The sequence below is a fragment of the Ctenocephalides felis genome, unplaced genomic scaffold (assembly GCF_003426905.1).
Source record: "Ctenocephalides felis isolate EL2017-DRISC unplaced genomic scaffold, ASM342690v1 CF-g0.4_SCAFFOLD_01170, whole genome shotgun sequence".
Taxonomy (NCBI): domain Eukaryota; kingdom Metazoa; phylum Arthropoda; class Insecta; order Siphonaptera; family Pulicidae; genus Ctenocephalides; species Ctenocephalides felis.
In genome coordinates, this window is record NW_020537324.1 from 7,396,487 (window position 1) to 7,423,478 (window position 26,992).

Here is a 26,992-nt window from a genome sequence, read left to right on the forward strand (position 1 = left end):
GTGTTATTTATATATAAATGAATTTTTCGAGTTACACGATTTTTTATGGAACCTATATTTCGTGTAATTTCTGAATGATATCAAATTATGTCGAATTCTAATATGATGTCATATATCGAAAAAAGTAAATATAAAACCGAGGCATGAATTAACAAAAAAATCACTTAAATCTTTTTTTTTTAATTTTACGAAAGTTGCTAAATTGTTTCAAATATTAATTTATGGTCATTTAATAACATGTCAAGTCTTCTGAAATTAATACGCAAGTTTTTTCTGCCAAAATCATACATATATGTATGAAAATAATTTTCAATAATTACATCTGCCACCAAAACTTGTGTGCGGAAAGGTTGTAAAAAATGCAATAAATAATGCATTTTGTGTGCATTAAACGGTGGCCAACAATGTCGTTTACAGCTTAAGCCGGTTCCGGTATTCTCAAGTACGTCGTTACAAGCAGAAGTTGCGTTTAATCGCCATCCTGTGGCCGAAAGACATTATTATGTTCTTGTAGCGTGGGACAAAAACCGGGGATGGAGGCGCGTGCATTCGTTCTTCCTAAACTTAAGTTGGCTAATTCTTTTCGAGAAAAATAGAAAAGTTTGGTAGAAAAGTGCTGCTTTTATAATAAAAAATAGATATCATATACAAGTCAACTAGTAGTGGCTTAAGGCAAATTTCTGGAACTTCCGGTACAAAAAATCAAAACTCGCGAAATAAAAAAATCATCAATACAAATTTATCAATAAATAATAGCAATTGTTACCAAATAGCAATATTTGGGCGACGACCTTCATCTATGTGTCCATACAAGAACGAAAACATAAGCAAACATCGTCAACACAAGCACTATGCTTTTTGAATCACTCTAATCGGATGCGCCGTTGTGTCAAAAATCCTATTCTTTTATGCTATAAGTGATTTTTTTTATTAATTCATGCTTCGGTTTTATATTTAATTTTTCCATAAACTCCTATTCTTGCACTTTTTGCTCCGTTTCTCCGAAACTGTTGATCCTGCCTTTGCCAAAAACTATTTGACACATCTTCCCGTTAATACCAATCGAATGTTTTTGAATTTTAACTCATAATATTTAGTCACTATATTTATTGGATCGATTAAGTATTAATTACTTTGGTCAATTTTTCATTAGCGACTACACTCTTATTTATAATAATTTTTTTATGTAATGAAGGCTTATTTTGTAATGATTACAAAATTTGCAAAAATTATAATCAAATGCAAAAACGTTGTAGGGGAGCTAGGAGCTTATTGTAACAGGGTTAAATAGTAACAGATGTTTTTTTTAAATAGAATCTTAAACTATACTAAAATATTTTTTGTCTCGATGTGGTCATAGCTAATGCCCTGCAGGTCGGCGAAGTAAACAGAAGTGTGCAGATGCATCATTTTAATATTTTCACACATGTGAAATGTTACAGGACACGATTTATTACCAAACATTTTTTTTTTTTAGTTTTTTTAATATCAATTTATATTTAACGCTTGTATTGAAATATTAAAATACTAAGTATAGGAATATTAAAATTACTGTATCATATAATATGATAAATTTTTCAATTCTATAAAAAAATACCAACATAATTCTTATTTTCGTAAACTAGCGTTTCTTATTTAATATTTTAATATACATTAAAAATGTTAAAATTCGTTTTGAAAGCAACAAAATTGAACTTGAAGTTGTAATAAAACTTTTAACTCGTTCGATGTATTTTTTAATTCATTTTTCATTTCACTTGTATTCGGAAGTTGTACAAAACCATACTTTATCGATGTTGAAATTATTTTTTCTTATATTTAATTACACATAAACTAAAAATATTTTCATTATTCCGCCGTATTTCATAAAATGCAATAACATTATCTAAATATATGCTGTTTCCTTACAATCGTTAAAATTTTATCTGATATTTTATAGCGTTAGTAAATACAAATTTATGTTTTACGATGTTTGGCAACAAGGTTCTTGTGTTATCTTACTCAAATACGTCTATGACAATTTTGCGTCTATAAAATTTACAAATAATGATAATAACTTAATCTTGAGAAAAGATAACTTTGTAAAGATATTTTAAAATTATAGTTCGGCTAATTTGGAAACTCTGTATAATGGAGCATGAAATGAAGTTGTGTTCTTAACATAAAAACGAGTAAAAAATAATCAAAAAAAATTTTGCGCTTGCGGGAAATATGATTAATAGCCACTCGCCAACTCCAGACCTCTCTTGGGCTACTAGCTATAATAAATGTTAGAGCTATAGCCACTTTGCAATCGAGCGTGAGCTTTATAATTCAAATACGTGCATAAGATACATAGGAAATTTATGAAAATGTGCGGAAAAATCTGCTGATTTTGCTACTATAATCGGGATTGAATAAGTGTTGGGGAAAGGAACTGTAAAACGCAACACTTATTCTAAAATTCTTACAAGAATACTTTTTGGTAAAGTATATAATTCGTGAGTTGGGCAAATATTTTTAAAATGATTTTAATATATCTACTAATACAGTAAAATCATTAACAACATCGGCATATATTATTAAATATATTCGTATTAAATATAATTGAATATCACCTGTCAAAACCATTTGATATTTGACGTATGAGCCGTCGTCCATTGTTCTATTTAAATCACGCTTCTACAAAAATTTTCAAATAAAAAATGTAAAGTTTCTGCGCCGTTTTGAAATAATATGTCACCTTTTGCAAAACCTCTGTATTAGCACGAATTTTTCAAAACTAAGATTGTCAAATCCGTACAGCTATTTTAGAGCTTTAGCATACCTAACATAATATTAAGCTCAATTTTTATATATTTAAGAAGTTAAATATATAAATAGTTAAATTTTATTTTATTAACAGGATAGTTGTTGATTGTTACCATGACTTTGTGTTCATTTCCCAACAAATTTGCTCCGATCGTCCAGATATTATTCCAAATATAATTCTACCATACCAAATATGATTTGACCCAATTATTTCCCATGTACAGCTTCGTTAATATAATTTCTCTATAGTTTCGCAATAAGGCAAACAATTACGAACAAAAAACATCCAATTATTTTCCATTCTACCGATCCAATTAGCGATGCACAGACTTCTATTTGTTTTGTCTTTTTCATATAATGCTCTATTATCGAACATTTTGTACAACTTAATTGAATTTCCATCATTAAAAATTACATTGACGAATTCGAGATCGTGTTCTTTGACAATTGGAATGTTTTCTATTGTGAAATAAAATAAGACGAGTATACTGTAAATAACGTAGCAATCAAATACTTTATATATAACGTATACCTTTAAGAAAATATGATTCAAAACGTATCGAGAAATCCAATTAGCGTCATGCTGACTCGGTTATGATATTATTGATTCCATTAGAAGGGTTATTTTATGGATTTTATGTTTTCACGATCAATTTATCGATACTGAGTGCCCGTTTGCTCGTAATTTAATTATTTTTATTACAGGTAGTCCACTTATTAGTTATACCAATAACTGTCAATTCCTTCGTAAAAGTATATTTTAATCCCATTGACCAAAAAAACTATATTTGATATAAAAATAAACCATTCCATTCCATATTTATTTTACGAATAGAAACTTTTTTGAGTGTGCTTTTCTTCCTAGAACGTTCTATTTTGAAGGATTTAATATGACGAGGGCATCTGAAGAGCACTCGAGATATTTTTGAGAACAGGATAATAAAATAAATATAAAATCCTTCGTATAGTTGAATAAATATGTGTGTGTCTTCTGCATTCACATAGAAAAGCTTGGGAGTATATAATCTTCTCTGGGTTGACTATTCTTTTCTGTAAAAATATTTTTCATTTCAAGTATGTACGAGAAGTGTATTGCGCGCATATTTCATTCCTAGGAGAATCGGTGGATCGTATATATATTTTGTAATATGGGTCATTGTTTTTTTTGGCAGTGCTTTATAAGATTAAACCGTCAATGTTAGGGTGAATCTTTGGGAATTTAGGTTTCTTTTCGATGATCGTCTTTTGTGATATAAAACGGTCTGAGTGTTCAAATATTTGCACACGATAGGTTGTAAAATTTCGATAAAATAAATAGACTAGTTTCTTCAGGTTCAGACATAGACTAGTTTCAAGGGTATTTATTGTAATGCTGGTCCGATAAGGTAAATAAATATGATCGTAAAAAAGATGACGTTCATCCCTATCAATAATGATACGTCTGCTTATCATCTGCCAGAACCATATGAATAACGGTGCTTTACACTTAATGCGATTAATAATATTTTTTCAAAATCAAAAAATTCATTTTATAAATCGTATTGTGCACCTTTGTGTGCCAATAATACTCCTCTATCCCTTGGTTCATATTATATTGAATCAACAGAGCACGGTTGAGTTACAGCAGTACATATATTCTATTCTGTCGGTTTTCGGGTGCCTGTGCCGTGTTGTTAATCCTTTGCAACCCTTATTTGCATCCCTTTCAGGTTATCAGGTTAGGCGGAACACAATCGCCAAAAGCCCGAGCGCTGACGTTTGGCCCGTGGGCTATTCCCATGTACCAGAATTTGCGCTCTGATGAAACCTATGACATTAATACGAAGTGCTTTCTTCACAATCACCAGTGGTGGATAATAAATATATTTCTAGTTAAATAAAATAGTACACAATAGTTGAATCCAACGGATTTGAGTGAAAGCGTTGAATCATTTGAGCACCCACGGAATTCAAAATAAAATTTCAATTTATAGCTGATCATAGAACAATTCGAAATAATATTTTTCATCATACATGGTTTGATATACTTCATTATTAATATTAATTATATTAATATTTTTGGTATGGGCGTAAAATTAAATATATAATGATAGTTAAAATTGTTAAATTTTATTATTCATTTTATTGCAAAAAAATTCACTGCGATTCTATTACATCAAATTATCAAGATGGAAAATAGCGCTCGTATCTTTCATGATTTATTGATAAGTTGTATTAGATGCATCAACGAGAGAAATATCCCATTCAGCATCCCAATATATAATATGAGCTTATAAGCATATCAGTATTTTTAGACTTTGACCCGAAGGTTTAAATTAATGTTTTATTGCTTTATTTTTTATACTGACATTTTAAAACTATTGTCATAACATTTGTTGTCTGAATTGCACGGTTTGATTAGAACATAAATATATGAGCAAACAAAAAAAAAAGAAATCGTAAGAAATAACAGACTACGAAATTCTAAAATTAAAATAATTATTTTAGTAATTATTATTACAATATTTTCATTTATTAACTTCCCGTAGGGTAAGTTATAGTAATCGCAAAAAAATCGAAAATGAAAATTTTTATATATCTTTACGTTTCAGAGGTTTCTGAACATTTTGGCATACCTTAGAAAAAATGGATGTATGTGTGTGTGTGTGTGTGTGTGTGTGTATGTGTGTGTGTATGTGTGTGTGTATGTATGTATGTGTGTGTATGTATGTGCGGATACAAATTTTCGTCGACGATTTCGGGAACACGGATCAACCGATTTGAATAATTCAAAAAACATTCGATCCGTATTGATAAGGAGACGTGCTGATTAGTTTTTGGCAAAGGCAGGTCAAGCCGTTCCGAAGATACGGGGCAAAAAGTTCCGAAAACGGTAACTCAGTTTTTAAGAGAACGGAGCGTCCGATTTGAATAATTCAAAAAACATTTTATTTGTATTGACAAGATGAAGAATTGATACAACTTTCATAAAGGTAGGTCCAGCGGTTTCGGAGATATAGAGAAAAAAGTAAAAAAATGAGCCATTTGGCGGTCAAAAATGATCATTAGACATATGCACATCAAATTATCAGATATTTTATAGAGATTTTAACAATAAGTATACATTTTGTTAACATTCCTATGGGTTCCGTACCAATGCTTATGCGTTAGACAGCGACGCGGCGCTTACGCGCTTTATATTTTGTCCCTATGTAGTTAAAGCAGTACGATTGCTTTGAAAAAAAAGTTCAGATCTTCCACAATATGTCAAAATAAAGAAAAAAAATTTTTTTTCAAAAAAAAATTTTTTTTTTTTGAAAAAAAATTTTTTTTAAAAATTTTTTTTTTCAAAAAAAACTAATTTTTTGTCCAATTTATAGTTTCTCAAAAATCTTATTTTTTCAAAGTAATTTTTTTTCAAAAATGTTAATCGTTTTTAAAAAAAATAAAAATTTTTGGTACGGGAAGTTCCAGCAATTTGCCTTAAGGCACGATGCCCTAATTGCCTTAAGACAGAATTCCACTTACAGCTAGTTTCTGTTCCTTTTACTACACCACTGGCTAAATCGTTTAACTCATAACTGCATCTGCACAAACACGATGCATCTGAATTCATGGCCAAGCTTGTTTGTTTAGGTTCGCCAGATTTTCGCCAAGGGGCATGCCGAAACCAGATCTAAAAACTTCCTGCCTTGTCTATTCGATCTATTTTTCTACATCATTAGGTCTAGAAGAGATACACCGCGAGCATACACAATAACAATCGAATAAAACGGGTCTTGTAAAAGTAAATGTTCAACCGTGGATAAGGATGAGGATGAGATAATTTATAAACGTAATTAGAAAAAATCACTTCTTTTTATGTATTGTATTAAAACGAACTCTTTCACAAAACAAATTGCAAAAATATACTAAAATGAAAGAAGTGGTGACATCAAACGATTTATACACATAATTTTTATTGAATATTGAAATTTGGCTATGCGTTATATTTCCATTTCCAATTGCAGAGTTATTTGACCAAAAGTTTAAAGCAGTAGATAATATTCCGCAGCAAATATTTCCCAAACAGTCACCTACCATGGAACAAACTCAATTTCGCACAGTATACCTTGGAACGACAGAAGTTCACGAGGCAAAACATGGTAGAGTTTTCTGTAGTCTCTAGTCACGTGCCATTCTCCACGTGTCATAAATACCATCCACGCGTTTAATCTAACGTCATACCAGGAGACAACTTCATCCCTTCATACACACGACCTAATGTCTCCGGCTATATCTTATATTTAGGCTCTGTCGTCTTATATCGAGATAATACATCTCCGAAGAGACGGAATTTGCTATTGAAATATCACTCAATAAAACTTCATGTGTCGTTAACAAGTAGTAATGGCAAATTTAATATTTAGATTTCATGAGAAATGCACATATAGACGCTTGTCACGACTTTTTTCACTGCCTAATTTTTCCGGTTATATCTTTTATTTGGGCTCAACATATGTGATTATACATCTTTGAGAAGACAATTGTCACTGAAATCTGTCGTAAAATAGGCCAATGTTATGGCCAAGATGTTACGTAGCGTTTTTCATATAAAATGGTACTAAAAACTACAAATGTACAAAATGATATGTAGTTGCTGTGCAGTCAGACAGAACCCTCTAAATCCCTCAAATGATATAAGCATAACAAAGTTTGCATTTATTTCTACAGAATTACCTAAATAAAATCATAATTTTTTAATTAAAATATTGTTTCATCTAGCAACTGGTATTTTCATTTAATGTATATCCTATTTATGCGACAAAATTTAATTAAGCGAAATGACCGAGTTCCTTAATTTCATTCTTTAATTTATTCCTTAAACATCTGTTGGGTTTCGCGATTAAAACGAACAAAACGTTTCACTAAAGAATTAGAGTGTTTTCGAGATGTAAGAGTTTAGGAACTTTTGATTTTAGAAACATCAGATTGTAAGTCATTTTTAATTTTAATTCGTATCTTAAAATCATACGAGAAATAAAAGATATCCAATTTGTAGTTTGAGTACATCAGTACATATGCTACTATATTTCTAAAAGCAACAACTCCTATCAAATAATAAGGTGATTTCTGTCATTTACTCTTCTGAAAAATTCGGTTTTGCTTTTGTTTTTCTGAGAGAAATTTCTAGTAATCTCAATTTCATAAATATCACTTGCCTTGGTCATTTACTAAGAAAATTGTTTTCAATTATCCGACTCTATTAGATTAAGTGAAAGCAAATGAATGGCACATTCAAGTTTTCTTGTAATAACTTTATTTAACGTTAAAAGTTTTTGCTCGTATATATTTTATGTCGACGAAAGTAATATTTTCATTAATCTCGTTTAAAACTCACTCATAATTCGTTTAAAATTTATTTACATGCGGGAGTTTATATATTTATAGTGGAATGGATATTAATTTTTTAATTAGGAACACTCTACTCTTTTTTTACAGCAACTTTGGTAAATGATGTTATGGCTGCATTTATCATTTAAATTTTATATTACTATGTTTGTATAAAATTTTACTTTATTACACTATAATATATGAATAATAAAATCGAATCGTCAAATACACAACATAATATTTGAAATTTTATTTAAGTTTATTTTATACTGTGCTATAATGTGCATTCAAATACACGCTAACAAAAGAAAACTTCAGGTTTTATCTTATGTGATTTTGATGAAACCTCGCATGGTGACAGAGTTGATAGTCAAACCAAATACCTTAAAATATTATAGGCCTATGATATCACCATGCACCAAGTTTCATCAAAATCCCAGAAGAGTAAATCTTGTAAAGCAAATAAATAATGGTCTCTAGAATTTGGTAACTTTAACATTGTGTGTTCCTATTTATTTATTGTATGTATATTTATATATAAGCGTACTTTTAAGTAAATAAGTACTTTTAATCTTTCAATAATTAACACAATGTCCACGAACGTCTACGCAGTTTTCCTCTCATTATCAGTCTGTTAATAACATCAAAGGTATTATCAACCTTTTTCGTAAGTTCTCAGTCAGTGTTTCGCCCGTAATATTCTAAATATCTTTTACCAAAACAATATATAATAACTCGAGCTCTGAAATCTATTAATTTGTACATTGTACAATAACCTTAATGACGTAGAACGAATGAAAACAATGGCAGAATCAAGGGAGTGTTTCCCTTCAGTAGTTCTGCCAACGTAGTATTAAATTTATATACGGAGTTTAGTAATAATTAGTATTTTCATGGACCTATAACAAAGGCGAAGGTTTATTGCATTAACTGACGTATATCTAGACTCACAAAAGACACGAAATATAACAGACTTAATATGAGTAGAATTTATGGCCAAATAAATCACATTCGTCATTACCAGTTTTACTATCGGCTTCGGAAGTTAGTTGAATGATTTAGTTTATTTCAGTATTTTTAGATGTGCGAAATAAAAATTTAATGAAAAATAAACGGTTTATTTTCATTAACTTGAAACGTAGTGCGATTTTATCGAATATTTAGAGCACACTGAAATACGAACTTTTATTTTATAAATTTTCTTTAAGCAATAAATTTAAACACTTAAATATTTGTGTTCTAAACCCTGTATTCAACAACAATTTCATTTAAAATCTTGATAAAATTCTTGATCCATATCCAAATTAATATCGTCCATGAGTCTTCCTCCAAATCGACGTTTAATTACTTCCATTATAAAATACAGCTATTTATTAATTCAACACGAGTCATTTCACGATTATAATATAATCAACATAAAATTAACATTAAACCCGAATTATTGAAAACAAATTGAACAGCTAGCATATTTGCTGTTTAATTAATAGTAAATTAATTTTGAATATATGCTTCGTGAAAAGTAATTAAAACGAAATGAAAATTAAAATACATTTTAGCGTATCGATGAATATTTAAAATTTAATAAACAGTTGGGTAATTGTAGAAAATTTAATTTACGGGGAAAAGTCATATTAAATTCTTGCATAATATGAAATAATTTGACGATGTGAAAAATAGTGTGGAATTTATTAGGTAAAATGTTTCACATCGCTCATTTTAATAATGTAAATTTTAATGTGGTACGAATCTGAGTATTATAGATATTTATAATTTAAAAGCCAATTCTCCGATATAATAGAAATGTTCGATAGCGTTACTATGGCAACTGTATGCTACGGTGCAATATTCATAAGAATTGATAGTAAAAAGTGTCAAAAAACTATGTATTTGCTGTGAAGTCAAGCAATTTTTATATAAACCCTAACCTAAAAAACGAGCAAAAGTCAAACACACGTTATCATAAATGCATCTTTCTAATGCGCCCTTGATAACACATACGTGAAGTTAGGTTTTATGTGCCCCCTGAGCTACTAAACTAAATAAAAATTTTCCTGTGTATTTTAATAAATTGAACATCTGTTAGACAAATAATCTATACATTTTTATTATTTCTCATAATCGTGTTTCTATAGGCGTATAAAAGATTCGGACTCCATTTGCGTTTAACGCGTCACGTAAAAAGCGGCAGTAAGTGCGAAGTTTAGCACTTCGGATAGTACTTTGGCGTCTTATTTCGCAGTTTTATTGGACTACTTTCTTTCCTGGTTTTATGTGCGATATAACTCCGAGAGTTAAACTACAAGCGACAATTACGCTTTGATGGAATTTAGCAACTGTTTTGACCTAATAGAAATTTTAAAGATCTCAATTAAATTTATATAAAGTGCTTAAAATAAAGTTCAGACTTAATATAAAATACGCTTCGAATTTTGTAATAGCTGTGAGGAATATTGTGGTAATATATAATTTAACCCTTTCCACTTGCGAATTACAGAATTAATACTTATCTTACACATAGTGCAAACATGCAAATGAGTGATTTGTTTAGAATAATAATAATAATGATGATGGCGAAGATGAGATGTTATATGCAATAAGTGATGTATTATAGAGGTGGTGTTTTTAGTATAAATTGAAGAAGAATCACATAATCCAGCAGGATTACAATAGAGATACTTACCAATTGATATGAAGCGTTGATGAGAGTTGATCCAAATATCTGCAAGAGAAAAATATATATTTTAGAAAACAGTTTAGTTATGAAAATGGGAGGCAAGGATTGTATGTAGTGCATTTGTTTGAAGTTGATTGTTCAACTACAACTACAATTGTTTGTAGTTCCATTGATCATATGATAAAATTGTAAAATTGAGTTGACATTATATGAGGGCTGGCAATCATGCTTTTCTCGCTATTGACTCTATTTGCCTCAATTTTATGAAACGAACGCTATTCCTGAACGCCGTTATGATAGTGAATATAAAAATAGCACTTCATGTTGCAAAAAATGTAAAATAATCTACCCGTATACAAATACAAATAAAATAATTTGCATGTAATGAATAATTCAATCCAGTTACTTTTCCCAAATTCTATTACCCTCTCCCTCTAAGTAAATTCCCCAATGATTCAAAAACCCAATTACGGATTTAGCACAAAGTCACCAAAATTATATACCCCATATATCACTTCGGGCATGAATTAATATTTCTGCTAGAAGCAAAGTAAACACAAGGGTGTCTGTTTTGGCCACGTATCTCGGCGAAACGAATTAAACTCTAACCGCCAATAAATAAATCGCGCTTATAATACTCTCGGCCCGTTCAATTAATTTAGATAATATATTATGATTCGTTATACTGAACTAGAGTAGGCAGAGGCAAAATGACGATCATAACATATGGCTTAAGTGAGAAGCTGAATTTGAACGACGAACGCGGCGTAGCATCTGTTCTTAAATGCATCCTATGATGTACAAGAGAGCTACGGGCGTACGACCACCTGAGACTTATGTACCCGAGGATGCATGTTCTGTGGCTTAACTGGAACAAAAGTACTTTATAAAATAAAAACTTGAAACTTTGTACGCTATGGCGGATTTTTAAATACCTTTTGTGTCGTTTTAAATACCATTTCGGTTCGCGAGGGAATATAAACCGTATTATGGGACTTCGTTTATGTGCTTAACTTTGTTTTGTCTTATTCAAAAGTATAGCGGTTTTGGGGTTATTAAATTCGTTTGATGTATAACCTAAATGCCACTGTGTATTGTTCACCTGTGACTGGCATTGAAATGATTATAGTAATAAAATCACGATCGTGAGGCCTGTGTTTTAATAATTAAATTAAGGGGTTACTGCATATCCTTAAGACAATTACTCTACCAAATATGATATAACACATTTATAAGTAAAAAAGTCATATTTATACTAGGTTTTAAAATGTGTCTCAATAAAACTTTTATTTATTACTTTCATTTATTTTTGATTATTTTGAATTAAAAAAAATAATAGTATCAAACTTAAAAGTTAATTGTCCTTCATATTAAAATTGCAAATCGATAGATTTTAGTAAAGCCACAGCAAAGCGTGGCCGGATATGCCAAAGTCTTTTCTCCTGTCAAACCAAAAATACACATCTCTCATTTATCTTCTTCAATTTTTCATTCGAATTTTCCCCTTGATTTGTTTATTAGGAAAAATGACAAATTCAAGGTCGAAGTTCTTAAGCTCCACTTTGCTGTATTCGCGTGGATATACATAAATAAATATACATGAGCCACCGACTCTATAGAAAATAGAATATCTGAGGCTTAAAGCAGCCCTATCACTCAATGTCTATTCTACTGTCAATTTACCATATACCCTCCTTTGTGAATCCACAGATTTGGGTATCGGAAATTGAAAATAAAATGCTTTTCACGATGAGAAAAAATAGAATAAATTTTTATTTGGCAAGAGTAAATGAATATAAACAATGTCACCAAATTTCTAACTGATGCTTGAACATACTCCTTATTTAATTATATAACTTAATGTTAAAAAATAAATGTAATTTTTTATGTTACAACACATATAAACTGCAACCAACTAGTGCGTTTCGTGTCCACATATGGATATAAATTAGATGATTCTTATCTAAATTTAAATTTAAGTATTTTGAATGTGCAGTTAAATAAATATTCATCCATTTATTTCATGTAAAATGCAACTATTTAAATTATAAATGCACCACCTTCACGGACGATCAAAATTAATGCCTTCCTGTTCTGGATTTAATTACAATCAGACACATGCCAGTTCGTTAGTAATTTATAAAATAAAGCAAATTACTTTTTTCTTGACAAATTTCACACTCTTGTCCTCATTAAGTATTCCATTATAGAATACGTTAACCGACCGAAATTCAGCCGTCCCTTTTCTTCACCAGAACAGAACCAATCCCCAATTGAATATTTTTTATCCCGTTTGCTACCCTAAAGTTTGGAAGCGGAGTGCTTAAAATAATTAAATATTTAGGTTGATTAGCACCAACGTGAATCATTAAACATTCTCGACACTAGCGGAGATAAAGAAAATTTCCCCTAAAAAATAAAGGACAGAGGTGAATTTAACACATATGGAGTAATTGGACAAAACTAAATTTTAAATAGCAGTTCTGGCTTGTATAAAAATACTAGCACTTGATTCAACAGAATTAACTTTTGTTCGATATAAATATTTTTCCTTGATGCACTCGAAAACTATAATGGTCTCCAATTTGTCCTTGATTAATGGTTACTTTACATCCAATATCTTAAGAGACGGGACTGCTCTCACATTCTAGATCCCTTACCTATGTGTACATTCACAATCGGAGGGTTTTTTTCAGAATTAATGATTGTTCTGCCACTACACTGACACTTGATGCCTGTCATATGTCATTCTTGCTCTGTGTCACTTGAGTATGTGTGCATACAAATAATGGTTTTGTAGCACTGTAATAGCCATTGTTCAGTACGAATACTACGAATTCTCATGGTATTTGATGAAATATTTAAAAGAATTCATTCAGAAACAAAAACAAGGGGATGCGAAAACGTTTAAGCAGATAACATTATGAATCAACATGGAACGTTATTAAATTTGGAGACATTGAAATTACAACGGCGTGGTAAGAGGTCATATTTTGTAGATACTTCAAAAGGTACTAATATTTGTAGAAAGACGAATAATTATATGTGCTTTTGTATAGTCATACATAAATTTTTTCTTGATCAAACTTTACACATCATTCCAACTTAGGTAAAACAGATAAATGGGTATCATCAAAAAAACAGAAATGACTTAGAAGACCAGTAGGTACCTTTAAGAATAATTTCTTCTTATCTTTATTTCAGACCAAAACACTAAAGTAAACTTTTTATCCATTCAAAATATCTAGAAGTAGCCAACAAACCACTATCTTGAAGCATATCAACCCCACATCCAGGGGCGTATTTTATATATGCATTGCGTGGCTATAAATCACGCATGTGCTACGAACACGTGGCAAGTTCCCAGGGGTGCATCAAGTCTTTTCACAATACAAGAGAGACGTACAAAGTGAATATCATCGCTCAAAACGGTCCCTCTTTTGCATTTTTCTTCGACCTATTCTACTATCCTTTTTATATTTATGAATGCGAAGTGTAAGGTATGTGTGTACCTATTATTATTACACAAAATGCAGGTACTTTTACAAAATGGAAAACTCGAGGAAAAAGGGCGTTGTGTGGAAACTCTTTGTACAAATCATACATGATAATGCTCCCTTTTTGCGTTAAAAAATTGATTCGATACTTTGATGTGCATTGTAATGAAATAAATTGATCTGTAAATATTCTATGAGAAAAAAACTTCAGCAGGGATAGAATAATATTCTGCAATTAGTTCGAATTTTTAGGTTTAACAATTCGTCTCCAGTAGTTGGCATCTAACGAATGAGCCCAACTTTCTAACTCTTCCTCCTCTTGATTCTACTGGTGGTTGTTCCATTATTGCAAATTATTGTTACGTATTGCTCATTGTATATGATTATATCGGCTCGGCAAGCAGTATTTCATGCCAACAAGATTTGAATGATAAGCATGAATAAAGCAATGAACTACTCATTTGTGTTCATCTAAATAAAACGATACGCCAACAGCATTCAGCTTGTAGGCTCTCCCACGTTCGGTAGGATGTTATTTTACGTAATTTGTTGATTGAAAATTGCATGTATCAATGTAACAGATACATATTGCTACTGCAGATTTGTTTCCTTATTTGACTTCATATTTTTATTCATGGTTTTGGATGTGCTTTAGCTTACTTAGCTTAACATGCAAACTTTAATGAATTATTTAATTACATTGTAACTACTTTTCACAGGCCTTTAAAATTTTACGGAGGTCAGTTTGGACACTAAATCTATCATCATGCCAAGTTTCATTAAAACTTATAGAATATGTATGATAGAGATGCAAATTACTGCGGTTGACAATATTACCATGTGTCTATTACAAATTAGTATTATCCCTTTCTCTGATTATTTACCAATATCGATATTATTGATCATAACCATGGAAGTTTTCGTTTCGTTCGGGAATCGACCGACTCAGGTCATGCATAATGGAACAGTGTTATATCCAGAATGCCCGTTGATTCGCGCTATTTAGCCGTGTTTCTGAATTTCAATTGTAATATTCGCTTCGGATTTGATTAGAGGGCCCTCGGTGTTCGCTAATAAAAGGAGAGTTCGTAATATAATTTTCTTATATTGACACGGAAAGGCACTTTTTGCTGCCGAGGTGCTGGAATTCAAATCGTGTTTGAATATTTTATAACGCTTCGGGAAATGTATTCTTTTAAGGTTCTCGGGATTAATAATAGGAAGAAGTGATAGTGAAGTTTTCTTTGTGGATGTATTAAAATATTGACAAATTTTCAATAATAAAGGTTTTAATAATTTATATATGCATTTCTGAAAATTATAATACAACATTATTATTTTATTATATTATTATTAGATAATTACTATATTATACATCATCTATTATTATATTGTCAACACCTTAATTTTTCTTTAATCTCTGCATTTAAATAATGCGTGTAATTTAATTAAGTTTTCCTACATACCTAATTTTATGATGATTTAATTTGATTTTATTTTTCTGAAATTTTAGAAACCTCTTTTTTCAAATTTTTATACATATTAAAATAAAATAAAATCTTTTGGCGCTTTTTAAAAAAAACATTGCAGTTTTACATAATAATAAATAACCATCATTAATTTATTAGTCCTGATGATTCTTTTCATCGTGAATCAATATATAGTCCTTAAAGAAGCAATAATTAAGTTAATGATGGGTCGAGATAATTTTTTGACACTTGTTTATACAATAGAACTACCTAAAGAGACATTTGTTTTAAGCGAGCATTAAATTTAAAGTTTAAATGATTCCGAGAAACTCAAACATGAGGGTAACATGTTTCAACCAGTAGCACTTATGTTTAAATACCGAAAATACCGATCATTTTTAGGTAATAACCGGCATTAATATTTTCGAAAATTTAAACAGTATACCGGTTTTTCGGTATACCGGTATTGGATTCCGTAGTTAAAACAAATTTTCATTATATATTTATCATTTCTTATTGGTTTTTATCTTTAAATAACTGAATAAATTAAAGTGCTTTTTAATATTTTTTTAATTTTATTCATCCAAGTTCAGAAAAATAAAAAATAATATATACATTATTTACATCTACATGTGTATATTATGGAAAGTACTTCAGACCGGAAAATATTACATGAAATACCGTATACCTTAATAATTTACAATACAAAATATTTCGATTACTCTCCGACAAATGCATCTGCAATAAAGTAAGCCAAATGCATAATGCAATACGAACATTGTTATGCAAGCAAAAGTGTAATATATGAGGCATTTCGGATTTGTGTAATACATTATCTTTCTCGCCGGCAAAGATTAATATATCACAGTACAAATTGCATATAATAAGACAGGCTATCATCGGCAGAGCTTTTAATAACAGCGTTTCCTTATTATTATCGAAAACTCGCCATATGCAGATATGAGGCTCTCGAGATATCTCGCACGCCATAGCCTCCGTTTATATCTGCGGGCGAATCTTCCCGTCTGTCTGCCTTTCTGCCGTGTGTAGTACGGTTTTGTTGGGTGTTATGAGAGCTGAATATTACTTCTTGAGAGTCGAGCAAAAGCTATTATTACTATTACCCCGACGAGTAATGACACAAGGCACGACAATTACTGAGCACTAAATCACTTCGGCGAATGCGAGCGAATATATCGGTGCATGGTAGTACATGTGCATGCAATGCACCAGCGGTTTCTAAGGTTTCATTGTAATGGTCATAAATTGAAAAAAGCTGATTTTTCAAACAATATAAACCTACAAAGTTGACAATTTTTAATTTAAAATTATGTGATGAATACTTGATACTTCAATTACGCCTTTTGAATCAATTTTCTGCAAAATATAGTATGGGCGGATTAAGAGAATCTTATGTTTTGAAGTACTAATGTGTTCTGTAATCATAGTTTTAAATTAGTTGGACTTTTTTAATTTTAGGAAGAAGTGATAGTGAAGGCTTTGTGGATGTATTAAAATATTTTCTGTAAAAAAATTTTCTGTAAAATAGTTTCTGTATTGCTAAACCCGTTTTATAAGGTTTTGCCTAGTTTCACCAATACAAATTGTTCTGCAATCTTAACAATTAATTTGATAGACCAGATTTTATATTTTTCATTAATGTTACGCTCGATTTAATAAATTTCAAAAAACTTATTTCAATAATTTTTTATCTTTTCAGATTCTCATCTTCTGGATCTACAACCACTGAACTATCCAGTACGTCTTATTTCACATGCAGAACGAAACGACGCATAAATCAACAGTTGCAAAAGGTAAAGAGTGAAAGATATCTAAGGTAGCTATGGTAGTGTGCAATAATTAAATACGCATAGATTTAAAGATACTATACCATTGAATTAAAAGATTTATAGCACTTGCACTATCATAAATACGAAAATTGAATTCCTCTATAAGTCATACAATCAAGTGTAAAACTCTCTGACAAGATTTATTGTCAGTAGTCTTCATGACACTGTCAAGAATTTTAAGTAGAAAATATCTATCGTGCACGCAAGTCTTCATAAATATCTAAGGATTATTTAACAGTTGATATTTTAATTTGTTGATTTTTTTATCCAAAAAAAATTACTTATACTTTTGATACACCCTATGGGAGAAGGATCGAGTTTATTATTAATCACCATTTTTTGTTCTCAAAAGTTTGAAATCTTCAGCTTCGTTCTTGGTCCATATCTGATATGGAAATTTCGGCGGTAACACGTGCCACGAAGCTAATTAGCCCTAAAACTAATGGGTTCATGACTATTTTCGTCCACGCGTCAATGTCGGGGTAAAGGATATTCCACGTTCATAAATTAAGAAAGGAAACCCGATCACAATTCGAGACGTATCTCTTGTATAAATGTCAGTTTCAATTTATTTGCAATTACGATCAGGACATTATTAGGATTGTGGATATTGAAATCTGTAGATGCTGTAAGAAATGTTGGATATTGTTTGGTGTTTTGTAATCATGTACGGTTATAGTTTATATTACATGCACGATTTCAATTTAATTTTGAATAAACACTCCCATAATATAGCAAACTTACAAAAGCAAAGTTAATTGCCATATTAATATAATCAGCTACAAATCATTCAGAACACTTAGATTTTATTGGCATCAGGCAATAGGTCAGGAACTCATCATTTGCACCATCAATATTGATTGCTAAAATTCTTTTCTATGTTGTTTCGCAATTTTTACTAATTGTAATAAATCCTCCAAACAACATATGGCAATCGAAATCCATCGGATGATTATCCACTTCAGCAAAAAATCCATTTATGAAATTTGCTTCGTTTTAAGTATGGCTATCTGGTAATGTGGGGTGCAGTTTTTAGAGCTTTAATGTTTTTGCATTTGATTAATATTTCGTGTTTTTTAGCAAATAATATGATAAGGCGGTACAGTAGGGGAACCCTGTTTGCTAACTTTACGCCGCACCATATGCTTTTATATGCCCCGAAAAAAATTAAACCCATTAGTCAGTTTCGTAGAAGGGCGAAATTTGTTTGCTTACAAATAATTCTTTTGTGTTAGTAAAGAATGAGTAATAAGCGCTTATATTCTTTTAGGTATTAAAGTACTTATATAATTTTTAGTGAGGCTAAAAATATTTAATTTAAATTTTCACTTGCAGTGAAATTACTATATTAATCAAAATTACCAAAAACAAAATGCTTTTCTCTAATATTGTAGAACAAATATTTCTATTTTTAATTCGGCAATTATGAAATGACTGTCGCTAACAAATATCTTCAAGTGCACAGAAAACTTTGTTTAAGAAGAGCATAGCAAAGTGAGCAGAAGTTTTTCTATATTAAGGATTATTTCCGCGAAAATTAGCTTATTCTAGCACATATCTCGAATGGCTAGCAGCAGGCGGCGCGGAAAATGGAAAATACTATTAATAAGAATTATAAAAATATATGTACGAAATTAAAGGAGCGTGGAACCGAGCATGGTTGTATAAGAATTATATTAAGGGTGGTGTATTTCAGTTTTAAACGGGGCTTTTAATTAGAGCGATATTATACTGTTAAAACTTTTAATTGCTTCTGCAGTTTATTCCACTCTGGCTTTTTCCGAAATTTATTATTCGCTCTAATGAATATTACAAATTGGTGTTCTGCAATCCTTAACTATGATATAGGCGGCTACGTTTTGAATATTGTTTCCATATCCATAATCTTGATTCTGCTCATATTACTGATTTACGGTTGCGACCTGTAATAAACGTGTTTTCCATTCTGGACCAAAAGTTTACGGTACCTTCGAAGATTTATGTGCAAGTATATTGCAAATTTAAATATATTTCGCGATTATATGGATCATTATACAGAGTTCACTCAATCGGGAAATGCATTATGGCATAATATCGCTGGCCTTTGATTTATTTTAATGAATAAAATGATGAAATAAATTATATAGTGGCTATAAATTCAATTTTATAATTGCACTTCAAAGGGCCCTTATTCTTGTCGCTGTGCAAAATAAATAAAACGAATAAAATTTTAACTAATAAAAGTGAAAGGTGAAACTGATCCTATTTTTGTAAATTGTTATTATTCATCTCAAATAATCAATTATCTATATATCTAAATCGTGATTATCTATCTAAATTTATAGAGCTACCGAGAGATATCGATTGATACAGGTACACAGTATTGTGCGCGGTCTATTTTCGAAAGTTTAATTATTTTTTATGAATAAACCACTACTCATAGGCCTCTAATATTTCAAACTGTTCAGTATGACTATCAAATCTATCGCCATGCAAAGTTTCATCAAAAACCGAGAAGAGTAAACCTGAGGTTCTCCTTGTTAGTCATAATTTATGTTGGTGACAAAAAAATACTTTTTTTAATTTTTTTTAAATAAAGTTTTCAGAATGTTACAAAGTATTATATTATTAACATATGTACAGCAGTTGGTTAAGCATATTTTTTATAGCAAAAATATTAAAATCTAGTACACTAAAGCCATATATGTCCTTTATATATGCACGTTTGTGTAATCAAGCGTGTGTTAGAGGTTATAAATAATAATTTATATAACTACAAATTTCAATACAGCAAAGTGTCACAGCTTGTAAGCAATAATATTTATAGCCTTAAAATTATTCAGTTAAGCGCATTTAATAGCTAGGTGCGTACAGCAAATCTATTAATTCATTTTTTATTCATTTATCCCGCGTACATGTTTGCAAATCTGTCCGCTCTGTTGTAGTGATACAATAAACTTTCAATTTTACAATCCGAAATGTATTATTAATGAATGTGTTGGAACGGTATTATTAAAGCACATATGCCGTTGGAAGTCGGAAGAAATATCAAACAATCGAATGGGATAGATTTAGATATCTGTGACTAGATATCAACTATGCACATAACCGCGAGCGATTATACACCGAAACGCCCTAATTTAGCCAGATCGCATGAGCATCGGCCTCAACGCCATACCGAAACACGAGTTGAACAGAATGAGTTATATATTATTCAAGTGGCATTAAATCACATCTGTGCGCATGTGCCTTGGCAGAAATGCATTGCATACCGATATTGTATACTGCAAATATGTTTGCATTTTGGTAGCACTTGCTTAATCCATGGATACACAACCTATTTTTATCATGCTAGTCCACGGCTGCACATGTTAGGTAAGGTGGGATTGAGACTCAAGCTGCTGGATGGTGGAAGTAGATTCAATTCAATTCAAATGTTTGCATTTTAGAAGCACTTGCTTAATCTATGGATGCACAGCATATTTTTACCATGTTGGTCCACAACTGCACATGTTAGGCAAGGTGGAAGTAGATTCAATTTATATCCATGATCGATACCATTTTACTTTTGATTTACGAGTTTTACATAATTCTTATTATTTCACGTAGTATTTTTAAGAACAACAAAATTGAGATTTTATAAAAAAAGGGAACTAGAAATTAGGAAATATTCAAAGATCCACAAATTTTTTAACAACGTTTATTTTTGTCTAAAACTTTGTTTCTTCTTTCATTAAGTAGCGTATGTATGACATGGCTCATATAGAAGTTTTTAGCGTTAGACACGTATTACTTATAATAACGGGTTGAAAATTCAAACAATGAACCATGTTTCAATATATCCATTATTCGTTGCCTATCCATATTTCAACTCTGACAAATTCCTTCTATTGTAAAATATGTTTCCATCAAGTTAAAAATATCTCATCTCGCGTCAGTCATTTGAATTTAACTGTTTTCATCCGGGTTAAGTCTCGGGGTTAAGTTTAGTTAAGTTATAACCGAGCCGGTTAAATGACTCCGCAGCTTCGACAGCGGTATACTTGTTACAAACGGTGGATCATATTTAATAGACGCAGCCGGATCTATTAAAAACTGGAATGGTTTATTTTTATATAAACAGGAGAGACTTATTTTAAGGATTTTAATAACTCTCGCACTCTATATCATACGTTAAACGTTAAAGGGGCTTTTGTTTGTAGTATGCGTCTTGTTACGATTTTGACGGATTGAGATATGAATATTTTTGAGAATAGAAATCTATAATGTTAAACCGATGTCCTAGCTGATGCACTCGTATATTCTATCATCTTGAAGTTTATTTTACTTATTTTTAAAATTACCCATAAATTTGCTTTAATTAGTGGATTTCCTGGAATTTCTAAACAATTCCCCGATGAATTCTTATTTTTGATAAAAGAGATCATAATGTTTTATTGGTATATTAGATATATTTTTCATTTACTATTAACCCAGAGACATGCATGCGCAAAATTCTATTAAAATACCTTGTTTAAATGGAAATTTCTCTATAAAAAAGCACTTCATAATCATTGTAGATAATTGAATCTATTCTCCTATTCCATAAATCAATTTCTTCATATAATTATCTTCCAATTTTCATTACAAATTTCCCATAAAATCCGCTGCACGCCATGCAAAACATACCAATTCGTTCGCGACCATTAAAAAATTATATATGCACAAGCAATAAAACAAACCGCGCATCTCATCGTCTCGTTATTATAGTTTATTATTAAATTAAATCGATCGTAAACTGCACTGATAATTATGCGATAAAAACACATTAATTTTAATCGATAGAACTCAATAAAATCATAATCACTACTCGCAAACCTGTGTTTACGAGTAATCTATTATACGGATGGGAGATGTAAAGGCTGTTATTAAGGGAATTCTTAGAATCATTTTGCTTTTTCAATCAGTCCTTAAAATTCTAAACTCACAATCCCTAACACTTTTTGTACATTTTCGGAGGAGAGAAGACGACGAAGTTCGACGGCACGTCTATTGTCTTCCATCGATTTTTATACTTACTTCTATCGCATGCTTTATTCAATGAATTCCAGTGATGTAGTGTAGAAATTTAGAGAAAAATTTAAATAACCCTTATAACAAACTTAAATTTTATTTTTTTTAAATCTCAGACAATTTAAAACTATGCTTACAGAACACATTAACACTTTAAAACACAATATAATTTTTTATAAGCCCACTACTAACTTTAACCATTACTAACAATAGAACAATAAATTAACGCAATGAATTCGTCATGATGTGCGACACATATCTGTTTTCTAGACAGTATTTCCAAAAATCATTATTATTTTAGCTACATATAAAATTTGAATATGTTAAGATAAAATATCTCGCCTTGAAAGATGTTTCAAAATTAAATTATCAAGAGTATTATTATTAAAGTATCAAGAGTACTCTATCTATTTCGGTATCAGATTACTTTTTATTCCGAACGCTTATTAAATAAGTTATCGAATATTTCACACCATACAACATCTTATAATATCATGTTTCCTTTATTTGGTATCACGTGTCAAGTGATCCAATTTATTGATGTCATTGCTTTAACTTCATATATTTTCTTATATATAGATGCATTTCTTTGAGGCAAAAATAATTTATTTAAATTTTAAAATAATAATATAAACATTAATTTGAGATTCATTAGACAACTGTTTTATTTAGTTTGCCACCAGAATTAATCGCTGCATTTGAAGTTGGTCATAAGGATCTATGTGATGTTGGCAAAAAATTTAAATAGGCTTAATTGATCCTATGACTTCTTATTCATATGAATAAAAATATGAAGCTCATTATCAAAGTAACTTTTTATTAACTTCTAGCAATTTATATTACAGTAGAACTTCTTAGGGTTTAAAAAATCATAAGTTATAGCTCCATCACTGTCGATTTGGCACACATTCTTTGGTGTTTTATTTTCGAGTCATCTCGATTTTTATTTTTCTGTTGTAGCAGCGGAAGACATTTCGAGCAGTGTCCGGTTCATTGAACATCGCTAGATTTAATATACCTTTTGAATCCCTAGTCTTTTTACTCCCTATTGAAACCGTGAAAAGTCATGATTATTTTAAGCGCTCTCCGAAGAAGTGTAAAGAAAGTTTTAAACGAATTTAAATTGAGGACTTTTCTACATTTCTTGGAGAAATACATAGTCGTAGTTAATAAATAGTAGAAAGATGTCTTCGGGAAAATAGGATAGTAGTAAATTATATGTATATATAGATGCTCATCACAATAGCTCACTTTTTTTCTATCTATTTATTAAATTGTAATAAATATTTCCACGGTCTTCAAGATTAGCATGAAGCCATCATCTTAATGCAGAATTGCAGAACATTTGGCCATTGTCGACATGTCAACACATTCGCGGTGTTAAAGCTAATGGACATGACAATGGGGTGTGTTGGTCGCACAAAGAGGCCCCCAGGAAATCATATCAGCGTACCTAGATGCAATCCAGACCATTGTGCCTCGGTCATTAAAAAGTCCGAGGACTATGGTAATGTGATATGGATAATCCTTTTGTTGAAAGATTAGAAAGAGCAGAAAGCATTGGTGGTCAAGCCATTAAATTGAAATCATCAAAATGATGAATTTCTATATTTTTAATCATATTTTTTACGAAACCAAACTTTAGTTCTATAACTCAAATTCTACATAGAAATAGACATACGTGTATCTGTCCATATCAATTACTATATCATCAATTTAAATTACTTCAAGCGAGAAGCACTTGTGCTTTCCATGAAATCATGCGTACTTCATTGTTACTCAAATTCCCAGTAATACTTTAAGCCGGATTTTAAGCGTATGCCCCGTTTATTATTTTGAGAATGACAAAAGGGCATTTTAAATAAAGCATAATTATTACCCCTTCTTTATGGCCGAGGCGGAGCCGTGCACGTTGCGATGACCCTTGGGGTTTGTTTTTTCAAGTGAGAACGTATTGTTGTTGCATCCTTTGGACCCTTTATTTAGCTTGAATTTGCATTTTAAATAGTCACAATTAATTAGAGAAGAGTCTTAATGCACAAACGAGCCCATAGGGGTCAGTTGGAGAAAGAAATATGTTTAATCCTTTATAATAATTTCATGCAGAAAAACATGAAACAAATTAGAGTTAATATATTTAGTAAATAATAAAACATAATAAATTTAGATACCTAAGAAAATTAGATGGAATTTTAATTTAGACACTCCTTGATCTCTTGTATTGATGTCGGAGTATTCTTGACTTTGGCTTAATAAAGTTCAGCATAGGAAGCCAAAAGTCATGCTCCTTTGTTTATAGATATTTCAGACATGAAACGATTTTGCATTCGAAACAGATAGCTTATGAAATATAGAAATTGCTTGGAATTGGCTAAAATATGAGTTTAGAAGATCTAAAGAAGAATAATAAATATTGAGAAGGCAAAAGCTATATTATAAAAAAGTATCTATATATACCTGCATTTACTAGAAAGTAAATGTTCGTACCATACTCTTACAATTACTATACTGCTCGAAGCAAAGTTTTTACCTCTGATTACTCGCAAGAACTAAGATTATTACTAATTGTACCTCATTATGTGCCTCGTTTCCTCTAACGATTGTTTATATACAAAAGAAGCAATAATTCGTTCCATACATTAAACGCTGCATAGAATCAAAGATAGATCTCCATACAAATGGTAATTCCTAATCCCTTCATATTTTCTTATTATGCGAGATATTTTTCACAGATTTCCTGCAAGTTAGCATTATTGCCTTAAACAATGCAAAGGGAAAGAACAATACTGTTCAGAGCTCACAAACACATACGCCTATAACAATATGCTTGTGTGTATCCTGTATTGCAGTGCCAATAGGCATTGTTATGATAGGAATTGTTAAGTGGCATACCCTCCTAAAAGAGGCCACATGTTCTCTTGAATATCCTGTACTCGACAATTGCCCAGCTATTCTGGCTTCGGGGATGCAAATAACACAACGCAGCAGTAGGCTCTCGTCATACTTGGGGAGATGTGTATTGTGCAAATGTTGGAGAGCATTCGTGAAGTTGTACTTGAAATTGTTAATTGGGTATAAAAATCATTTGATGGCGGACGAGAGCACTTTTAGTAGGTTTTTTTAAATAAATTTCGACCAGGAGAACGAATTCCGAAAATAATTACATACTTTGCCATTAGTCGCATTTGCAAAGGTGCTATAGGAGGGCGTCCATTAATCACGTGAGCGATTTTTTAAGATTTTTGGACTCCCCACCTTGGTGATATGTGCTGATATTTAAAATTACCCTTCTCACACACATTACTCACATTTCTCACATTTTTGAAAAAATTTAGATATTTTTTAAAATTTTAGCAAAAAATAAATACATGAGATATACTATTAGACCTCCACCCCTAAGTGATATTTCGTAATTTTTTTTAACCCTCCCTTTAAGACTAACGTGATTAATGGACGCCCCCTATCTAATTATTATTTTCGTTTAGTGATAGATATACCATATTTTTTTTTAAAAAATGATATTGTTTATTAAACTTACTACTTATCTGCCATAGTTTGCTATTTGTTGTTCACGGTGTGATGAGGCTTACCTGCAACAAAAAAAATATTTATAAATAAATTGCTCACAAACAGTTTTAAAATCGAATTGATTTACTCATATATGCATATGTCTAAATATAAATTGAAATATTATACAACTCATAACATAAAAAACAAATATGAGAAGTAATTCAAATTCCCAATATTTCCATCGTATCAAAATCTTTAGACGTTGTTTTATAAGATTTTCGGCATTTCGGTTTTTAATATCCGGGTGGAAACTTTTTTAATTCCACAAAAAAACGTTTCAAGAGTTCGCTTTTTTTCTAAGTGATCATATACAAAAAGTACAAAATTTATAAACAAGTTATTTCATCCACATTTTTATCCTTTTGATATAAGTAAAAAGAATGTTACACGCCCATATCGCCCTTTGCTTTTTATTACCTGGGTTATTTGTAGGCGTGTTATCAATTCATTTTAAACGGTAGAAAATTATAGACATCTGCTTAATACGAGAAAATGCTTATAACAATGTTACCGACAGAATAAAAACGATTATTAAATGTATCAAATGTATTATTTTGTGAATGCTGCATCAGAGTGATTCGGATCCCAAAATAATTTGGAAACGATTCGATACGCAAGATACATGAAGAAGCTTTCGCCGGTAATAAAAGAATTAATTTCAATTTATTCAATGAGGATTTCTTTGAAATAGTCATTGTTGCTGGAGAGTACTATTATATTAATTTTGATAAATAGCTGTTTGTAACCGAAAAGTGATTC